Below are 22587 nucleotides of genomic sequence, written 5' to 3'. Positions count from 1 at the left end.
CAATATTACAAGTTTAACATTGGTTAAATTACCCAAAGAGAGGAGCATCATGAAGTTATGTTTTCTCTTTCTTTTCCCTAAATCCAAATGGATCCTAAGAATAGCAAAAGATGTTTCAGGAAATTTTTTGAAGGTGACAATTGCAGCCATGTTAAAGGGAACATCTCACTCTGGCCAAGGACAGTTAATTCTAAGGCCACATCTGAAAATCAGGAAGAGCTGGAACAAAAGCAACCATAATTATATTAAAAGTGTCTCAATAACATAGTGTTAGGCATCAGAATATTGTAAGGAGGGGAGGGCGCAAGAATTAATAGTTTTATTGTAAAAATAAATTGCTCTGTTGTCCTTCTTTTTCTATGTAAAGCTTCCACTCATAATTGAGGCAGCTAAATGTAGCCTTTGTTAGATGGCCAGGCTGTTAGCACTCCTTTATCTGATGGCTTAATGCAGTACAGCTTGCATTATAAAAATGAACACTGCAAAAGAATATCGAATTGAAAAGATTTACTAGGATCGTGTTACTTTCTTAGGTAAGTACTCTTTAAAGGAGTTCAATCAGTGCTACTCTTTCTTTTGGTTTTATTAGAATACATATAAGGATACATTACATGTAAAATCACAACAATGGGATTTTCATGTGCAGAGTATATTAAATTTATCACTGGTACACAATGAAATTGATCCATTGTGCTGCAACATGGGACTGATTTTCTAATAACTGGCCTAACAGAAAGGTAAAAGGATAGCATATACCTCTTGAACAGTCTTTTTTAGGCGTTGTAGACACATTTATGGTAAGTTACTTTAAAGGTGTTTACACCTTCCTAAAGGTAAAAAATAGAGGTATTGGACATGATGAAGGGTTGTTCTTCTACACTGATAGACAAACAAGGGGGAAATATTTGCAAAATGGTTTGGAGGACTGGAAAAAGGATTGGTGCTTCCGGACGTACAAAATCTGTTTCTTCTCCCGATTGGGGTCCAAGAAACATTTTTGGATAACCCGCCAGTTAGTTTCCTTGCTATGCCACAAGAGTTTTGGCTTGGTACGCCACATGTTAGTTGCCTTGCTAGGCCACAAGAGTTTCTCCTTGCTATGCCACCAGAGTTTTACCTTGCTAAGCCACATGTTAGTTGCCTTGCTATGCCACAAGAGTTTTACCTTGCTAAGCCACATGTAAGTATCCTTGCTATGCCACAAGAGTTTTACCTTGCTAAGCCACATGTAAGTATCCTTGCTATGCCACAAGAGTTTTGCCTTGCTAAGCCACATGTAATAATCCTTGCTATGCCACAAGAGTTTTGCCTTGCTAAGCCACATGTAATAATCCTTGCTATGCCACAAGAGTTTTGCCTTGCTGTGCCACATGTTAGTTTCCTGACTACGCCACAAGAGTTTTGCCTTGCTACGCCACCAGAGTTTTTCCTTGCTATGCCGCATGTTAGTATCCTTGCTAAGCCACAAGAGTTTTGCCTTGCTATGCCACATGGTAGTTTCCTTGCTAAGCCACAAGAGATTTGCCTGGCTATGCCACATGTTAGTTGCCTTGCTACACCACCAGAGTTTTTCCTTGCTATGCCACATGGTAGTTTCCTGGCTACGCCACAAGAATTTTGCCTTGCTATGCCACATGTTAGTTTCCTGGCTACGCCACCAGAGTTTTGCCTTGCTACGCCACCAGAGTTTTTCCTTGCTATGCCACATGTTAGTTTCCTTGCTATGCCACCAGAGTTTTGCCTTGCTATGCCACCAGAGTTTTGCCTTGCTACGCCACATGGTAGTTTCCTTGCTATGCCACAAGACTTATGCCTTGCTATGCCACATGGTAGTTTCCTTGCTATGCCACAAGAGTTTCTCCATGCTATGCCACAAGTGAGTTGCCTGGCTATGCCACCAGAGTTTTTCCTTGCTATACCACATGGTAGTTTCCTTGCTAAGCCACAAGAGGTTTGCCTTGCTACGCCACATGATAGTTTCCTTGCTACGCCACATGATAGTTTCCTTGCTACGCCACATGATAGTTTCCTTGCTACGCCACATGATAGTTTCCTTGCTACGCCACATGATTTTTGCCTGGCTACGCCACATGGTAGTTTCCTTGCTACGCCACATGATTTTTGCCTGGCTACGCCACATGGTAGTTTCCCACATATTAGTTTCCTTGCTATGCCACAAGAGTTTCTCGTTGCTAAGCCACAAGAGTTTTTCCTTGCTAAGCCACATGGTAGTTTCCTCGCTATGCCACAAGAGTTTCTCCATGCGATGCCATGTGGTACTTGCCTGGCTAAGCCACAAGAGGTTTTCCTTGCTACGCCACATGATAGTTTCCTTGCTACGCCACATGATAGTTTCCCACATGATAGTTTCCTTGCTATGCCACATGATAGTTGCCCACATGGTAGTTTCCTTGCTATGCCACAAGAGTTTCTCCATGCTACGCCACATGGTACTTGCCTGGCTACGCCACATGGTACTTGCCTGGCTACGCCACCAGAGTTTTTCCTTGCTAAGCCACCAGAGTTTTTCCTTGCTAAGCCACATGGTAGTTTCCCACATGGTAGTTTCCTTGCTATGCCACAAGAGTTTCTCGATGCTACGCCACATGTTAGTTGCCTGGCTACGCCAACAGAGTTTTTCCTTCCTAAGCCACATGGTAGTTTCCTTGCTAAGCCACAAGAGTTTTTCCTTGCTAAGCCACATGGTAGTTTCCTTGCTATGCCACAAGAGTTTCTCCATGCTATGCCACATGTTAGTTGCCTGGCTACGCCACATGGTAGTTGCCCACATGGTAGTTTCCTTGCTATGCCACAAGAGTTTCTCCATGCTACGCCACATGGTACTTGCCTGGCTAAGCCACATGGTACTTGCCTTGCTACGCCACCAGAGTTTTTCCTTGCTAAGCCACATGGTAGTTTCCCACATGGTAGTTTCCTTGCTATGCCACCAGAGTTTTGCCTTGCTAAGCCACATGGTAGTTTCCTTGCTAAGCCACATGGTAGTTTCCTTGCTATGCCACATGGTAGTTGCCTGGCTACGCCACATGGTAGTTGCCTGGCTACGCCAACAGAGTTTTTCCTTCCTAAGCCACATGGTAGTTTCCTTGCTAAGCCACAAGAGTTTTTCCTTGCTAAGCCACATGGTAGTTTCCCACATGGTAGTTTCCTTGCTATGCCACAAGAGTTTCTCCATGCTATGCCACATGTTAGTTGCCTGGCTACGCCACATGGTAGTTGCCTGGCTACGCCACATGGTAGTTGCCCACATGGTAGTTTCCTTGCTATGCCACAAGAGTTTCTCCATGCTATGCCAGATGGTACTTGCCTTGCTATGCCACCAGAGTTTTTCCTTGCTAAGCCACCAGAGTTTTTCCTTGCTAAGCCACATGGTAGTTTCCCACATGGTAGTTTCCTTGCTATGCCACCAGAGTTTTGCCTTGCTAAGCCACATGGTAGTTTCCTTGCTAAGCCACATGGTAGTTTCCCACATGGTAGTTTCCTTGCTATGCCACATGTTAGTTGCCTGGCTATGCCACATGTTAGTTGCCTGGCTATAACACCAGAGTTTTTCCTTGCTAAACCACAAGAGTTTTGCCTTGCTATGCCACATGGTAGTTGCCTGGCTACGCCACAAGGGTTTTGCCTTGCTACGCCACACGGTAGTTTCCTTGCTACGCCACAAGGGTTTTGCCTTGCTACGCCACACGGTAGTTGCCTTGCTAAGCCACACGGTAGTTGCCTTGCTAAGCCACACGGTAGTTTCCCACATGGTAGTTTCCTTGCTATGCCACAAGAGTTTCTCCATGCGATGCCACGTGGTAGTTGCCTGGCTATGCCACAAGAGGTTTTCCTTGCTACGCCACAAGAGGTTTTCCTTGCTACGCCACAAGAGGTTTTCCTTGCTACGCCACATGGTAGTTTCCTTGCTACGCCACATGGTAGTTTCCTTGCTACGCCACATGGTAGTTTCCTTGCTACGCCACATGGTAGTTTCCTTGCTACGCCACATGGTAGTTTCCTTGCTACGCCACATGGTAGTTTCCTTGCTACGCCACATGGTAGTTTCCTTGCTACGCCACATGGTAGTTTCCTTGCTACGCCACATGGTAGTTTCCTTGCTACGCCACATGGTAGTTTCCTTGCTACGCCACATGGTAGTTTCCTTGCTACGCCACATGGTAGTTTCCTTGCTACGCCACATGGTAGTTTCCTTGCTACGCCACATGGTAGTTTCCTTGCTACGCCACATGGTAGTTTCCTTGCTACGCCACATGGTAGTTTCCTTGCTACGCCACATGGTAGTTTCCTTGCTACGCCACATGGTAGTTTCCTTGCTACGCCACATGGTAGTTTCCTTGCTACGCCACATGGTAGTTGCCCACATGGTAGTTTCCTTGCTATGCCACAAGAGTTTCTCCATGCTACGCCACACGGTACTTGCCTTGCTACATCACATGGTACTTGCCTTGCTACGCCACCAGAGTTTTTCCTTGCTAAGCCACATGGTAGTTTCCCACATGGTTGTTTCCTTGCTATGCCACCAGAGTTTTGCCTTGCTAAGCCACATGGTAGTTTCCCACAGGTTAGTTGCCTGGCTACGCCACATGTTAGTTGCCTGGCTACGCCACCAGAGTTTTTCCTTGCTAAGCCACAAGAGTTTTGCCTTGCTATGCCACATGGTAGTTGCCTGGCTACACCACAAGGGTTTTGCCTTGCTATGCCACAAGGGTTTTGCCTTGCTACGCCACATGGTAGTTGCCTTGCTAAGCCACCAGAGTTTTTCCTTCCTAAGCCACATGGTAGTTTCCTTGCTAAGCCACATGGTAGTTTCCTTGCTAAGCCACATGGTAGTTGCTTTGCTAAGCCACATGGTAGTTGCTTTGCTAAGCCACATGGTAGTTGCTTTGCTAAGCCACATGGTAGTTGCTTTGCTAAGCCACAAGAGTTTGTTTGCAGGTAATTCCTTTCATCAATACAAGATCACAATGACCCCCTCACTTTCAATTTCCTACATACCTTTACACATTCCTTTCTTGTTCAGCTCAGCTTGTTTCTGTGTCATCTTCACCACCAGAGAAAGCTGAAGATAGAAATCACAGAGATACCAAACACCCAGGAGATGCTCCATGTCTTGCAGCACAGCTTTGAGTCCTTTGGCTCTGCCCATTCGTTGTTATTTTTGGACTTGTTCCTGCCTGGCTGCTGCAGTGTCATAACAATGCAGTCTCTAAAGGCTCTCTCTCTTCAATCACTGCCCTGACACTCACAAGAAAAGAAGCCTTTTTAATCATCTTTTGATTCTGAGCTGTCTTTTTCATTGTTAATAATGTTGCCTATTTCTGTGTGACTAGGGGAAAAGAAAATTATATATATGCATATATACCAACAGTCATACCACAGTGGAAAACTGCCTATACAAGTCACATTTCTTATTTGTCACCGACAAGAATATTAACTGGCTAATTTTCAGCTGTATCAAAACTCTAAATTACAACTGCCATGACTTCATTGATTTTCAAGGAAATTTTTTTGCCCCCCCACCCCGAGACTTGGTTTTCATTCAACAAACCATGAACATTCATGTATTACACAAACAAATGTAATGATTGATATCTTCCTATTGTCACCTTGCAGTTGGAGGTCTCTTGTTTAATCCTTCCTATTTGAATAATGATTAATAATTAGATTTTTACATAAAGCCATCCAGTTCCCAAAGGAACTGCAGATATTCTGTTGAATATAAGCGATTCAATTCTCCTTTAAACAAAGGGCAGAGTTTGAAATTAGCCATAATAGACCAGCTGATTTGTTGGACAGTTTAGAAGAGCATCTAATTATTCAAGTTCTTCTTAATATCCTTTCTCCAGAAAAATTCCTGGGTACAAAAGGCTAATTTTCCCCACTACATCATCTGATCTATTAGAAGATTTTCTATCTGCATACAGCATTTTTTCTTCCTGTAGTCTTAAATAAACAAAATGCCTAAAATAAAATCACTAAATAAAAGCATAACCTGAAAACCAGAATCCAGGCTCTTCAAAGAAGATTTTCTACGTATTTACTCCATGTGATTGCTCAGTCTTTAAAAATACTTTTAAAAAATGCATGATGTTGCAGGGAATTGTAGAGAAAGTATTAACAGCACCAAGCCAGATCGCAGCAGAGCAATGTGACTACCTCCCGGCACAGCTCTCAGCAAAGAGGTTTTAGATAGGTCTGTGAAGAGTTCTGGAAATCCAGGATTTCAGAGAGATTATGAAAATCCTCCCAAGATAGATTTTAGGGGATAAGGGCAGACACCACCACCCCAGAGTCTCATCATCTGCAGTGATGTAATCTTTATGGAGGATTTGGAACGGTCTTGTTTGACATCATCTGTCTTGTTTGACAGGGTGAATGTTGGACACCTAAGAAACAGAAACCAATACAACCTTAGTGAGACAGTTTTAATTGTTGTCCTCTTCCAGCACAACACCAAAAAGCAGAGGAAAATATCAGAACAAAATTTAGCAAAGCTACTAAGCTCATCTGAATTTGTACTGCAGCTAATAACACTTTCCTAGCTTACTTTCAAGTTACAAGGAGTTACCTTGAACATTTGGCCAAATGAGTACTTTGGAGGACAACTTTGGTGGGAATTATTTAATCTGAGTCTTGCTCCTGGGTTGCTATTAGTTACTCATGGTAATTAGAAAGGAAAGCTTGAATGGCTGCTGCAGTTGCCCTGTGATGGCTCAAAACATGTCTAACTACATCATTCCAGTGTTAGTAACTGTTTCTCTCTTTCCCAGCCTCATGGAATCACAGCAAAAGAAGCCAAAGCTGAAGGACAGGGTACCATAGAGGCAAGGAGACAAAATATTGGAAAGTCTGATCTTGAAAACACCTCCTTGCCTTTGGCAATTGATTTTAAATAGACTGACAATATCCCTCTTCCTCATGCACAAGTAATAAGCATTTGTTTTCATGATGAGGTTAGAGCAGAACAACATCCCTTCTATCATTCCACTATTGACACTGATTTTTGAAAGATCACAAGCAGCTGAATGCAGAAAAAGCCTCAAGAGAAGTGAAAGAGGCTACACTGACTCTCATTCCAGGGTCCACAGGCAAAGCAAATCAAATCTGAGATGTGCACAGGTCTCTGTGTCAGGTTGAGGATCAATGTGGGAAGTTCTCCTGCGTATGCATCAGTCCAAAATCTCCTTCTCTTGCCTTGGGGTGCTTTATATTGTTTTGACATAGCATCCACAGTAAAAACAAGAGCTGGTGATTCACACTGCAACATGAAAATAAACCTTCTGATAAAGTGACACTGCCATACCGTCCTCAGCTGGCTGCCTTCCCACTTGCACCCCTTGGTGACATCCCCAAAGCTGGCCAGGGGCTCAGGGGAAGAGGGTCAAGTCACCATTCAGAATTCCTGATGTGCTCCATCTAGACCGCGACATTCTGATCTTTTGTGCACACTTGGTGCCCAAGGCAAAGGGTGGGCTTTGCCCTCCCGTTCAGCCTCCTACCTTCTATCCATTGCTGTCACCAGCAGAGATACCCCCTTACAGAGAAGGCACTAAAACAGGGAGACTTGCCAGTGAAATGGAGCATTTTTAGCTGAAGAGTTAGAGAGCAAAACACAGAAGATCAGTAGACTGCTAACTCTGTGCATTAGAGAGAGACTTATGGATATATTTTAACATTACCCCTCTTACCTCCCCAAAACGGGAAATCCCATTAGCAGCATAATTAGCCCTCCTTTAAGTAGCTAATTACACCTAACTCAGCCATAATATCTAATTACTGGTTTATGCACTCTGAGTGGTTTATAACATGAGAAATTACTGAGATGAAATTAGATCAAAGAGTAACATAAAAGTATTTACCTTTCAAACTGCCTTTGAAGGCAGAGGTAGAGCTGGAATGGGGCTGAGGTGGTGGAAGAGAAACTGCAGCTTGAAGGTAGAGCTACATTTCCACAGTGGTCAACATCTGTTCCCTTCAGAGCCTGTCTTCATTCGTGTCCAAGTGGGGATGTGTGCTCTGCACCATGAAGGAACAGGCCAGGCTGTGAGAGTGTTTGTTACAGCTTCATCATGTGCCAAGAGGTGGATGCAATTACTCTCACTGCCTTTGGAAGATCATGGGAGGAAACCTGAAGCAAAAAGCTGCAGGAGAATCATAGGGAGCCACGCTGCAAATCATAGGGAGCCAAACCTGCAAATTCTAAGTGCCTCTGTGGTGTTACCATAATGAAAACATATTATTTAAAATGTCTGTACAATGGGTGAGAAACAAGATTTACCTCATTACAGGGAAAATTTTAAATAATAATCAAAAACCTCACCTTATTTTGCTGTGAAATAAACTAAAAATGCAACTAACATTCCCAGTATGGGAACTGATGTTGAGATAAGGATGGAAATGGTATTATGCCAGGAGATGAGTGGGGTGGAGGGACTTTACTAGATGCTAGTCCAAAAGTCTGAGGAGTGTTGAAATGATAGGAGAAAAAAAGCATTCCTGAGAATGCTCTGCCTCCTTTGTCATATTCTTTTCATTTGCAGTCATAAACAGCAACCAGTTTTCCTTTTTATGCTTACCAAAGTTGCATAAAAGGCATGTCAGTCGCAAGGAAGTATTTCAGAGTGCGATGCAACATCCATTCATGTCACTAAATTCTATGAGAATTCTGTGGTCAAATCAAGACTGATAACATCATGAAGGCAATAGCTTATGCAAGCTCTTTTGCTCATGATTTAAAACAGGGAGGCACTGCACGATAGTTTAAGAACATTTTGCCCATCTCACTTCTGTCACAGTGTACAATAATCCTTACCCTTCATTGCTCTGTCCTTTCAGAGATGCATCTGTACAAGCACAGTTCCAATGACTGGCAAGCAACAGGCGAGTTGAACTTCACACATAACAGAATCAAATTAGCAGAGGAGTCATAAATTATGCAGATAGTTTGTCATCCATTTCCCATAGACTGTACAGCTAATTACGGATTCTGCAATTACTGTGGCATACGCTAACCAAGCATCCCATCCCTCACTAGTGTTATGCTCCATTACAGAAAGTTCAGGATGGTTTGTGGTTCTGAACCACATAAACTAACAGCTGAAACTGGTGTGATTCAGGTCCCCTTCCACAGCCTTTTGCTTGCATCTGTTAAAAACAGGCATCCTGCTTCCTGGGAAAGACTAAACTCATTTGAAAGGTAGCCTCATCTTATGGATAGTTATTAACATTACCAATATGATTCAAATACAGCAATTGAAGAAAAATGTTCCTCTTTTACCTGTTCGTGGTTTCTGGGATTTCTACACATTACTAGTACACAAACAACAACAAAGTACAAAACCCAGAAGGATGATGGACAGGATGGAGATTTTACTGGGAAGCTTCTGAATGCAGGACTGAAAGGGGCAAAGACAACATCAAAAACTGGAAATTTTTTGCTCAATTTCCTTCCAGGATAAAACCACTGAACTGATGCAAGTCAATTATATCTCAGCCTCAGAGAGGCTGAGGTGAGGAGATGGACCTGTGTTTCTCATTTCTCAACAAAGAAAAAGCTGAGTGTATTAAACACCCATACAAAACATCCCCTGTTCCTTTTACAGTGCTTCCCACGTCTCTCATTTTTCTGTGAAAGCAGATTAGCTGCTCTCTCACAAATTATTATCTCTCCTGTGTTCTGACCTATTCTTTGATGTGACTTGCAATAAACATCTCGTTATACTCAAGCCCAGACTTTTGCATACAGGGGAAAGAAACCACACACCATTGCTGCCTAATGTCCAAAACAAGGTCAAAACATTTAAGACTTTTCATATTTTCATGATCCTGTCATATTCTCTAGCTTTTACTAGACAAGACCACCAAATCCTCCTTGGATCAATTATGACTATGACATTAATTTCTTACACTTAGGCATAAAGCTAAACCCACAAATATTTTGCCAAGCGATGTACACACCACTGTATTAGAGACACTAACACTTCAGCACACTTTTTCTATTAAATTTCAACAGAAAGACCTCACTGCATATGCAAACATCTTTTGTGTGTGTAAGAAAGGTGGGACAAGGAATACCAAAAGATATACATATTTTTGCCTAATTGTTTACTCTTAGTACTGCCTGCACAATTTTCCCACAGCTGCATGGATAGATGCCATTTCCTTCATGTCACAGAACAAACAGGTTGGTTGCTGCCAAGCTTTATTTATTAGCTGAAACAGAGATATTTGATAATTGTCACTAGAGAAAGAAAATGGGACTTCTGAAGAAGCCTAAGGGAATTGATGTCCATCATGCAGTGAACTTCAAATGGAGTTGGGCTTCTAATCCTTTAGTACTCTAAGAAAAAAAGAAAAACTAAAGGGAAGATTTCAATAACTGGATTAAGCACATAAAGAAAACTTGCCATCACTTGCATTTATGCAGTCAATGACTGGCACAGAGTGCTGTGGTTGAACAAATGAATGCAAACAAAAGAGGAACTAATTTAAACAGAGCAGTCCCAAGATTCTGCATTATTTAGGTTCTGCTCATTTTTATTATGGGAATTACTGAAATACAAATTAGTTTTCACCCTTTGGGAGTTCATGGGAGTGTTTTTCTACTTCACATATCATGAAGGACACTAACAGTCTGTGCATAATTTATCTCAAACAGATGAGTCATTAGACAACAGAGAAGCAGCAACAACTCTGATACTAATGTCTCTGTCACCCCATGTATTAGCTGGCACTCCTCTGGTGTCCCTAGGAAAATGACAATGCAATGAGCTCCAGGCCCCTAGAGCACACACAGACCTCTCTCTGCTGGCTTTGAAGAGAGCTCTGTCTATCACAAATTGTCACAGTCCTGACTGAAGAGGCAAACCCTCACTGCTCTACACTCGGTGAAAATCCACATCCAAGCAGAGAGGCAGTTCTTGGTACTGCCCAGGAAAGCCTCTCACGAGGAGGAAGCCATTGCTTCTCTTTTTAGATCATATATACGAGACCTTTAGGACACAAAGGCACAGCCAACTTTTGCTGTGCCTGCGCCAAATGTCCCACAATGTAATTTGAACTGATATTTAAACCTCTAATCTTGGTTATAATGCAAGCAGAAACCCATTACGATCACTCTCACTAAAAGAAACCTCCTTGGGTGTGATGCTGACAACCAGCTCCCTGCAGTGCCAGAGGGTCAGAGCTTTCTCTCTCTTTTCTTGCAGAAATCAGCACTATAAAGTTATTTAGACACTTCAGCCTAGGACCATGTCCAAGTTAGAGAGAGTTATACTCTGTGTAGTCTTAAACAAATCACCTCATGCTCCCAACACCTCTGTGCCTTAGTTTCCCAATAAAATGTTGAGATAAAACTCATTCCAGTTGATAGGAACATGGTGCAAATTAACCTTTCCAAAATACAGCAAAATCTTCTAATATACTGCTAGATTTCTTTAGAAATACAGCTTAATGAAAACCCAGGTCATGAGCACATTTCTAAGATTCCGCAAGATAATTTCATTCCACAAAATATTTCTTCAGTGCATGTAAGAAAGAAGCACAGCAGACATATGGACAGAGACTCACCAGAGAGGAAAAAATGAGCTATTGCAATATACAGCCCCATGTGAAGAGCAACCAGCAGTTTGGGGACCCTATTATTGGGTCCCCAATATATTATCTGTCAATGGGGAGACATTATATTATCTGTCAATGGGGACCCTATTATTGGGTCCCCAATATATTATCTGTCAATGGGGACCCTGTTATTGGGTCCCCAATATATTATCTGTCAATGGGGAGACATTATATTATCTGTCAATGGGGAGACATTATATTATCTGTCAATGGGGACCCTATTATTGGGTCCCCAATATATTATCTGTCAATGGGGAGAGCCAAGTGTCAATTGGGTCTCCCCATTGACAGAAGAAGCTGCAAAATGTTCCAGAAGCTTGTGAGGCAGCAGCAGCCTGCTCAGGTTACTTTGGCTGGCAGAAGATAAGCAAAGTGGCTGATGGCCGGACCTTTCTTGGCAGAAAGCTGACAGACATTGCCTCTTCACTCGAAACAATTCCCCAGAAAGGCAGAAGTGATGGTGCATCTTTAACTAGATACTGCTTCTTATCGAGGAGCTGCACCTTTTGCTCTAATAATGATTTCAGAAACAAAGGACACACTACTCTGGTACTGTGAGCAGAGAGCTCTTGGGGTGTCTACACTCCCTCCTTCCCCCATTAATAAAAGCTTCAGTTAATAACTAAGCCTGTCTGTTGTTTCAAGGGCAAGGCAGCAGGCTTATTTTCAGGTGTATAAACAGTGACAAAATTTAGAAAGTTCCAATGAATAAACATTTTCAGCCTTTTCCACACTCTCATTTTTAGATTTTCCTAGTATCCTTTCTGACTTTTTGAAATGAAAGCCTTTACTAGAAAACAAGAGACCACAGTGACTTTCAACAGCAAAACTACCAACAAACCCAAACAGAGTTTCCAGACAGCATAGAAGTCATTAATTTTTTTTTGTTTCCAGAAGGTATCAGCAATCCAATGTCAGATTTTGAACTACAGTATGTAACATATGAAGGCTGTAAACAAAGTACACTTCTGCACTGGCAGTTAAAAGTGCAGAAAAACTGACTATTGAATCAGTAAGAAAGGTTTTGACTATGATGCTTTAGATAACGTCGAGACAATTTTTACATGTTTTCATAGACTTACAATGATGCACATGCTCCCCTCTGCAATGCATGCAGGCCCCAGCCACAGGTGGGTGTGGAGGGCCTCTGTTCCTGAGAGGCAGGGATCTGATCTCACCTCCTTGTGTGGCTCTTAACTCCACCCTGTGATACCCTATAGAACCCCCCAGCTCTGCCTGTGCCCTGTCTTTTGTCTCCATCCCACCCTCCTCCCTGGGGGCAATAAATGGATTCTGGAGCTTTCTGGAACGAGGACCCATCTCGTTTGTTCCCCTGCCTGGCAGCTGTACCCTCCCTGGACACAATGAGCCCAGCTTGCACTGCAGCAAGAGCTCCTGCTTCTCAAGGCATCCTCCTCACACACGGACAGCCAAATGAGAACAGGGACACAAGGACTCCTTCCAGGGCCAGGCCTTATTTATCCTGCCTCTCACGTCAAACTGGCCTCCAAAACTCAGGTTTAAAAAGTTGATGAGGCTTTCTGGCCCCAGGCAGATCTAAGCTCTCATGGAAGAGCAGACACATTGGTAGCCCTCCGGATGCACAGAGGACTTGTCAAGTATGTTTTCAGGGTGACACAGCATTTATCAAAGTCAGTTAGAATGGTACCAAAGACTGATCTTTCCACAGCATTTTGGTGTTGCTATCTTATTGAAAAAGTTCCTTACCTTTTCGGTGATTCCTCATGTGCAGCTCCTCACAGCACTGGCTCCAGCTCTCCTCACAGCACAGCCAACAAACCCCAACTCTCTCCCCACCGCCCTAACCCCCTCTTTTGTAGCACTCGTCTTCTTATTGGACACAGCTGTGGCCTATTAAGGGCAGGCCTGTTCCTATTCTTTGGTGATTGGTACAGCTGCAACTCCTCAGGTGTGAGACCACCTTCTGCACTATCTTTATTTTCTTACATTCTATCCCTCCACGTTTTGGAATACTTGTCATGGTATTTGAACAAACTGTTGACAAAAAAACACAGGTGGGATACTGTGTGGAGTCAATATCCCTGTTTCCCCTTTAGAAGTTGTGTTCTCATCCGGTGACACAAAACAGAGAAGCAAGAAAGAGTAAAATCATCTCCAAGACACACAGTAATGAGCCCTTACCATGCAATGAAAGAGGTACCATTTTCATCTGCTTAGAGGCATTTATGGCATAATAAATGTACTTTTATAAAAAATACAACTGTAAGTAGAGGAAGAATTAGCTGCTTTTAGCATAAAGCATTCCGAGACAGGGTGATCCGAGTGTTTGTGGCATAGAACATTAAAGACATATCCAAAAAATAAATTGTAACGGCATAGCAGTAAATTCACACTCTCTCACCTATAGACAGCTTCACAGCTCCCCAGCAACTGCACAGAAGTGGAACATACAGAGGAGCCAAGAAGACGCCAGCCACAAAATCTGTCACTTGCTGATTACTGCTGCTAGAAACCTGCCCCCACTGCAATCCATTTGGCATTCCCCACCCTGCAGCTGCAAATTAAATGAGAAATGCCAGGCTGGTGTGTCTTACACCTCTGCCTCGTTCTCTCCCAGCACCAAACACTGGGATTAAAGGGACTGAGGCCAGCACTTGGCTCAGCACATGCCAAATCACTGTGTGAGAGTGCACTGTACCCCAGAGGGGCAGGAGCTCCCTGGGCCTCGTCTTCTCAGTTGGTGAGGTGGATGAATGTTATGATTTTGATTACATTTGTGCAAAAGTGAGCACAGAGGAGGAAAATCTGGGCAAGTGAAGGCAAAGAAAGCAGCTGGAAAAATCTCAAATTGCAAAAAGCAAAGACACTTCAGAAGGATGGGTTTTGCTTTTCAACAGCTTCCTCCGATGACACAGCTTTCGGCTGTGCAGCTCTGCAAAATGCTGCTATGGCTGTGAATTCATCAGTGTGGCCTAAATCCAGAGAGGTGTCACTGTCAGATAAATCTAGTAAAATTTAAAAATCAACTTTGTCCTTTCCTTCCTAAAGTAGCATTCAGAGCAGGAATTAGCATAGCATTGAACTAACAGAGCATTTGAACAGGAGAGTGGAGATTCCAGCTGGGCAGTTGCCTCTCAGGACAGGTCTCCAAAGAGAGAAATACTAAGTCCCAGGAGGTTATAACTGCATATATCAGCATAAACTTTTTTACTCTGTGCATATTTGTGTACCATTTAGAAGAGAAACAAAAGAAAACACTTAAAATGGGGTCCACAGAAACCCGCAATAACTGTTTCTCTTAGCAGAGCATTCTAAGTGCCAAGTTGTTCACAGTGGATGCTGCAGCATCTGGCTCTGTTTCCAAAGCAATGCAGAAAATTCAACCAGGAGTAAGTTCCACATGGCATAATCATCTTCTGAAAAAGTATTTCCTGCAGAAACAACCACTTTTGAGTATTATGTGAAGCTGGGCATTTCAAGACATAATTTTAATTGCTAGTGCCCATCTTAATTAGCAAGAGTTATGTTCCTTCCACAATGAGCAATTGCATAGAATAACATAGTGGAAAATTTCAAGAGGATTTTTCCACTTTGTTGAAAGCACTGAAGGTGTACAGTGTCTCTTCAAGTGCTGCACACTTAACCCAGGGCTGTGACAACAAATTACAGCACAGTCTGAACCCAAATGCCCCATCACAACCCTGCTTGTTTCCTGTACAGACACACCGAGTCCTCCGGGACAAGACTTCATCTGCAATGCCCTTAGTGACTCAGATTTAATCTCAAGTGCAACGTATAGGGCTAAATTTAGGGCTAAATTTACAGCAGTACGTCTGTGACTTCTCTGTAGTTTTCCCGTGTTAATGTTAGGCTTAGCACAATGATAAAGGATCAAGAAAAAAAAAAAGAGAAAAGAGAAATATAAGAAATTGTATAAGAAATTGTGGAGAGAATGAAAGCAATTAATTACTGGGTATGTACGGTGTACAAGCAGTAGCAGCAGGAACTTCAAAATGAGCAGCGCAGAGCTGAATTTTCATGGAAGAATGTTCCTGCTGTTTCATACATCAAGGCTCTTTAATGTTAAATTTTACGTCTCATGCGTGCATGACACAGTCTGATGTTCACCACTTTCCAGCTCTCTTCAGCAATCCTAAATGTGGATTGGGATAGCCTGCATAGGCCCTGGGAATATCCAGTCCTAGGCTCTAAGGGAGCTGATCCCTCAGACCCTTTTTCAAGGATTTTAAAAGTTTTCTGGAGGTCTGAGGACAGGGCCATGGGCTACACAGGCCCCATGGCCTCTCCCTTTATTCAAATAAAGCCAGAAAGGACTCCTCAGTCCCCTTTTTGGCCATAAACCCCTGGTGTTTGTGGATTAATTTTACTAGCAGGTGTAACACCATGTGATGGTGTTCACAGGGGTTTTTGTATTGGGGAAGAGACAAGGATCTGACTCCGTGTTTCAGAAGGCTGATTTATTATTTTATTATATATATTACATTAAAACTATACTAAAAGAATAGAAGAAAAGGTTTCATCAGAAGGCTGGCTAAGAATAGAATAGCAAAGAATGATACCAAAGGTTTGTGGCTCGGCTCTCTGTCCGAGCCAGCTGGGCTGTGATTGGCCATTGATTAGAAACAACCCCATGAGCCCAATCCCAGCTGCACCTGTTGCATTCCACAGCAGCAGATAACCATTGGGTACATTTTGTTCCTGAGGCCTCTCAGCTTCTCAGGAGGAAAGATCCTAAGGAAAGATTTTCCATAAAAGATGCCTGTGACAACACCAAGTGGGGGCGGGTGCCCGGGGGCTCCTGGGGGTGCCCGGGGTGCTCTGGGCAGGATTGGTGTTTGCTGATTGCTGCCGCTCATCTCGTGCTGTTATTGCAAACAAAACAGAGCTGAACCTGCAGGGATTGGCCCCAGCAGGGGTGAGGGTCCTGCCTGGGAGGGGAGCACTGGGCACAGGATGGGGGAGCGAAGGCTGCAGAGCATCCCTGGGGAAAAGGCTGAGGCACTGCAGGACACAGCTGCTCCAACGCAGCCAGAGTTTGGGAGGCACAGTAGACACACACACAGATTCATTTCTTCCCAGTCTTTCTCCTTTCTCTTCCTCAGGCTGTGCCTTTCGTGCTCCAGATCTCGAGATGCACAGCATGGAATGTGGCGTGTGGGAGGCAGCTCTGTGATTGAGCTGCTGTTTTAAGTTAAGTTATATATTGCCCATAAATGGTTATTTTCTGGGGCTTAGCATCTTCATTAAGAATCACTTTGTGCTGAGCATTTCTATTAGTCAGCTTGAAGCTGCCTGTTTATGCCTCTAAAAAAATTTTCACTCTGCAGTTTCCAAGTTTTTAAGCTTTATTGAATGCTTTCAAAAGGAAAATCCCTCTCAAATCTTTTCAAAAGAGGAAACCACAAACAACATCTTTGACAGAATTCCTCTTTATTTTGAAGAATTCTGAATCAAAATCATGAATGATATTGTGGAAATCAGCTTTTTTAAATTACCCAAATCCAGAATTAGCTGAGATTGCCATAAAACCACTCATTATGTAATGATGGTCATAAAACAGCAATTCCATTTTATTCTGAGTTTTAATTATGTAATTGCAAGGAGTATATTGATTGAATTCTTAGAATGTTTAGTGGTGTTAAAGATAATATTATGACATTTTAGCCCATGTTGTTCAGAAGTACTTCTAAATGACACCAGAATTCATATGCTCCACCTACCCTCCTTTGTATGTTTTATTTTTCAATGAAGTGGGAGTTTTTTAATGCAAACATAGTGCAGTTCTCCTTATGACCCCAAGTGACAGAGCAGGGTGGCATTTCTACCATCACACACTGCCCAGTTACTCCCTTGTCCAGCCCTTTGAATCTTCTTCTTCTTCAGATCCTGGTTCATCTACTCCAGTCCAGTTGTTTTCAGTTGGATTTCACCATTTCAGACTATGCAAGACCCCTTTAAGGATCCCATAGATATGGGCAGTTTCTGGTCCTGGTCCTACAGGAAATAAGGTTTTCACACCTGAAAAATTTGTTTAAATGAACAAACAAATAAATAGACAAACAAATCCATCTGCTTTTCTTGTGAAAAAATAAGTTAGGTTATCTGAAATTACTTTTGGTCCTACACTGTGAACATCCATAGATTGCAAATGCATTCATCAGAGAATGTGTAACCAAATACTAGCACAGAATTCCATTTTAGAGATCAATGTATAGCTCTTGGCATCATTAGGGGCAAGTTTCATGCATAATATAATTACTGCATCTTATAAATCAAATTATATTAATAAGCTGATCTCTTTGGGACAGGAGCTGTCACTTGCTATATTACTGAACAATGCTTATAATGCTGGGCTTGAACCTCGATGGAAAGTGAGATCTGACTGTAAAATTGTAATCAGGAAAGCTTGGTAGATTTTCTTCCCTCAATTTATACAATTGCTCAATACATTTTTCTCTATCATTTTAGCCTTTTTCTTTTGACAAATATTGATGGGTCTTCCAGAGCTTTAATGGAAGTAAAATTGTCATGATAAAAACCCCAATAATTGCATGTGTTTCTGTAAGTGTTACAAGCCAGAATACTTTGTTCCAGAATAAGAACTCAAATTAATATAGTCAAAGCTACTTAGTCTTTTTAAAATCTTCTACTCTGAGTCAATCACAGCTCCTCTGAATTGTAATTACCAGCAGTACCTTTACAGAAGTACCTGACTGGTGCCTGTCTTCATAAGAGACTTGGCTTGCAGCTGTTTATTAGTGTCAATAAACATTGCACACAGGTATCAACAGGAGAGCTTCCAGGACCAATATTAACAGCCCTCAGCTATTTTAAATTGTAACACCTAACTGCAAAGTATTCTTGATGCTGTAATTCTTACTCAGAATTTATTTAAGCGATAAGCAGGGGAATTTTTCTTCATTTTATCCTGGTGTTCTGTTACTAAATCCAAAATTTCTAGAGGTGATATCATACAAGTATAAGTATATAAGTACCAGTATAAGCAAGACCAGCACTGTAAGAAAAAGTCATATTTATCTTGATCCAGCACCAATTTTTTCTTTGGAATGAGAAGGCAAAGATTAATCTAGATGGAGAGGAAGGAAAAAAAGCAAGGCCAAGGTAGTAAGCTCATCCTGAATGTCTCAGGCAATCCATCTCTCTCTGAGTTCCTTACATAATTACACATCTGTCCCTTCAGTAAGCAGGTGACAAAGCAGGTGACAAAGCAGGTGACAAAGCAGCTGCAAGTGGACAGGGGCAGCAGCCCCCAGTCCCACCCCTGGCATCTCTGACCTTGTGCCACCCCGAGCTGGGAGTTCCAAACTCAGCTCTCAGGGTCACTTCAGTTTTCTCAGAGTAAGAACTTCCCAAGCCAAGCAAGGAGTGAGAGCAGGACACTCCCAGGGGCTGCCTGATCCTGCTGTCCATGTCTGGTGGGAACACTCCTGCCTGATCCTGCTGTCCATGTCTGATGGGAATGCTCCTGCCTGATCCTGCTGTCCATGTCTGATGGGAATGCTCCTGCCTGATCCTGCTGTCCATGTCTGATGGGAATGCTCCTGCCTGATCCTGCTGTCCACATCTCCTGGGAATGCTCCTGCCTGATCCTGCTGTCCATGTCTGATGGGAATGCTCCTGCCTGATCCTGCTGTCCATGTCTGATGGGAATGCTCCTGCCTGATCCTGCTGTCCATGTCTGGTGGGAACACTCCTGCCTGATCCTGCTGTCCATGTCTGATGGGAATGCTCCTGCCTGATCCTGCTGTCATTCTCTGCTGGGAATGCTCCTGCCTGATCCTGCTGTCCATGTCTGATGGGAATGCTCCTGCCTGATCCTGCTGTCATTCTCTGCTGGGAATGCTCCTGCCTGATCCTGCTGTCCATGTCTGGTGGGAACACTCCTGCCTGATCCTGCTGTCCATGTCTGGTGGGAACACTCCTGCCTGATCCTGCTGTCCCTGCCTGGTGAGAATGCTCCTGCCTGATCCTGCTGTCCCTGTCTGGTGGGAACACTCCTGCCTGATCCTGCTGTCCACATCTCCTGGGAACGCTCCTGCCTGATCCTGCTGTCCACATCTCCTGGGAATGCTCCTGCCTGATCCTGCTGTCCCTGCCTGGTGGGAACACTCCTGCCTGATCCTGCTGTCCATGTCTGGTGGGAACACTCCTGCCTGATCCTGCTGTCCATGTCTGGTGAGAATGCTCCTGCCTGATCCTGCTCTCACAGTCTCCTGGGAATGCTCCTGGCTTGGAGCTTTTTCAGAGCCAGGCTGCCTCTCCCATGGTGCTCATTTTGGAGGGTTTTGTCTCACATATGCAGAGACGTTGCATTATTCATTCTCTGGGTATGACACCTCTCGTGGTCTGAATGTTTGTAGTTAGATAGCAGCTCTCAGGCACACCAAGCTGGAAGATGCAGTTTTTGCATGGAGATTTTCAGCAGTTCACTGTAATGCAGCCACATTAGGGAAGACCAGACTATTTTTATGCATGAGAATATTCCATGTCCAGAAAATGCTGACCTTATTCTGGAAGACAGTGCTATTGTCTTTCATCTACAGGTGAGCAAGTGTAGCAGATACACACATTCGCAAAAGTGCAATTTTCCTGGAAGATGTGCAATGGAAGGAGGTGCTCAGGGAGCCCAGTTGTTACTGTAATCTTGCCCATGCAGACCTGTCTGGTGTCACCTGGAGCATTTTCCCAGAGCCACTGCTCATCTACAGCTGCAGGGTGATCAGTGACACCGGACAGTGCTGGGAACATCCTCAGGGAACCTGTGGAATAAATCAGAGATTGTACCTGAGAGGACAAACAAAGTAAATGATGATATCTTGTTCCTCCAGTTCTGCTGTCTAACAACAAGACTATTTCTTCATGGTCCAGACTCTCTCTTACCTCTTGCTTGCATATAAGATTTTCTTTTCTGCTGATGATTTGTGCACTTTTGGCCATGTTGCAATGACAAGACAGTGACATCTGCTGACCAGTTCTGTGTATTAATTCTATTTTTTGATACTTTGCCATGAAGTAGTTACCCCAAATTCTGGTAATTACAGTAAAAATCCATTAATTAAGAGAAAACCTCGGCAAGACCCATACAGTGTATACAAATGTCACAATTTTTAAAGTATTAAGTGATTTCTTATCCACGTAGCCAACTGAGTGCCCACTGCCACCAAGCTGCTTCCAGTCAGGTCCTCCATTGTCCTCAGGTGTCACCTGCCTGTGCTGGGTGTTTGGCCTGAGCTCTTGGCTGGCCACAGACACAGAGGGCAGTGTGTTATTTTTAGATGTGGAGGATGCATTAAAATGGAGCTGATTTCTCTATATACTTCAAAAAAAAAACAACAAAGCAAAACTCCCCAAGCCCTCAACCTTATTTGCTGCACTTCCTGGGCCTGTTAATTCCACAAACAGAGGCACCAGTGCTGCTGCTCCTCCAGGCTGGGAAGGGATGTTTGCATCCAGCCTTTATCAGCCACTGCTGGGGCTGCTGCAGCTTTATCTCTGCTCCATCTCACTGCTGGATCACATCATCACCTCAGCTCTCAAATGTTCCCTTTCTTTCTGCCCTCCTCTATCATTTCACCAGAGTGTCTGGAAATAAATTTAAATCATCATCAGTTACTAATCTGTGCTATTGGTATCTCCACTGAGGTGAATAAAATTCTACAAATGTTTTAAGTCTAATTTCTCTGCATGTTGATTCTTTCTATATTCACAGCTCCTGCAAGGCTTTGTAGATATGCAAATTATGTGTGATCCATTTTTGGGAGCAAGTTTTAATTATTAATATTTTTTAAAAACCGATAAGAATAAATTTTGGAGTTGTTAGCTATTTTAAGTTACTGTCATTTTCCTAGCTGTACTGCTGGGTACAAATAAAAATGGTGGTTGTAGTCCCCTGATTTAATGAGGGTAACCTGGCAAGTAGTGGCACTCCAAGGCTTTTATTCTACCTTTCTTTTTTTGCCATCATCTGAGCAAAGAGGGATTTTTCCATAGTATCATTATAAAACATTCATAAACAATAATATTTTCCTGATTGTAAGTGGTATGTTTTAAGTTGCATTTAAAGCATCTGAAAGTAATTTAACCTAGAGCTACATGGTGTCACTTGAGAGAAGAAAATCAAGATTGCTTTTGAATTTGCTGTGACTTCAGTAGTGCTTGTAATGGCAGCTCAAGCAGCTGCTTAGAGAAACAGCCCCTGAGCCTGCTGAGGTGGGAGATGTGTCTGTGTGTGCAATTTCCAGCTTCAGGAGTCCTTCAAAGCTCCACTGCCTCATTCAGGTGGCTCTGATTCCCTTGACCTTGTGAGTACTTTAACGTTGTACTTTCCAAAAATTTTTGTTGCAGCTGCAATTGAACATTTTAATTTGTTTGGAGTGCTATTTTGCAGTGGATAATGCTATAAAGCCAAATTAGAAAAATTACAATGTGTGTTCATACAAATTAATTATTCCTAATGATTTCCTGCCCAAATATATATTCCTTTCTGTGAATGAAATGGAAAGATGATTCTTTACTCTGGGAAAATGTCCATATATTTATGCAGATCTTAATTTGCAATCTCATTATAGCTCTGAATTACACTAAAATGTATTTCTATTACAATTTTGAAGATTTTTTTTTCCTTCTTGACTCTTGTCCTGTCCCTGCTGCCGCAGGTGGTTTGAAAATGCAGCTGGTTTATGGTTCTGTTCAAGGTTGCTCTGGGGCTGTAGGAAATGATCTGTTTTTTCTTGTGGCCATGAGGAGTCTGTTGGCTCTTCAGTGGAATTTCTGTCCTTAAATCTCTGCTGTGCACGGCGTTTGTACCTCAGCTCCAGGGAGATGTCACTGTTTGGCTCATGGAGCGCTGCAGATCCTGGGCAGGTAGGGAGCTCCAGTACAAAATATTTCTTCTGCATCTGGACACAATCAAATATTGTGAGC

This window comes from Molothrus aeneus, chromosome 18 (assembly GCF_037042795.1).
Source record: "Molothrus aeneus isolate 106 chromosome 18, BPBGC_Maene_1.0, whole genome shotgun sequence".
In the NCBI taxonomy this organism is placed as follows: domain Eukaryota; kingdom Metazoa; phylum Chordata; class Aves; order Passeriformes; family Icteridae; genus Molothrus; species Molothrus aeneus.
This window is presented reverse-complemented; position numbering follows the sequence as displayed.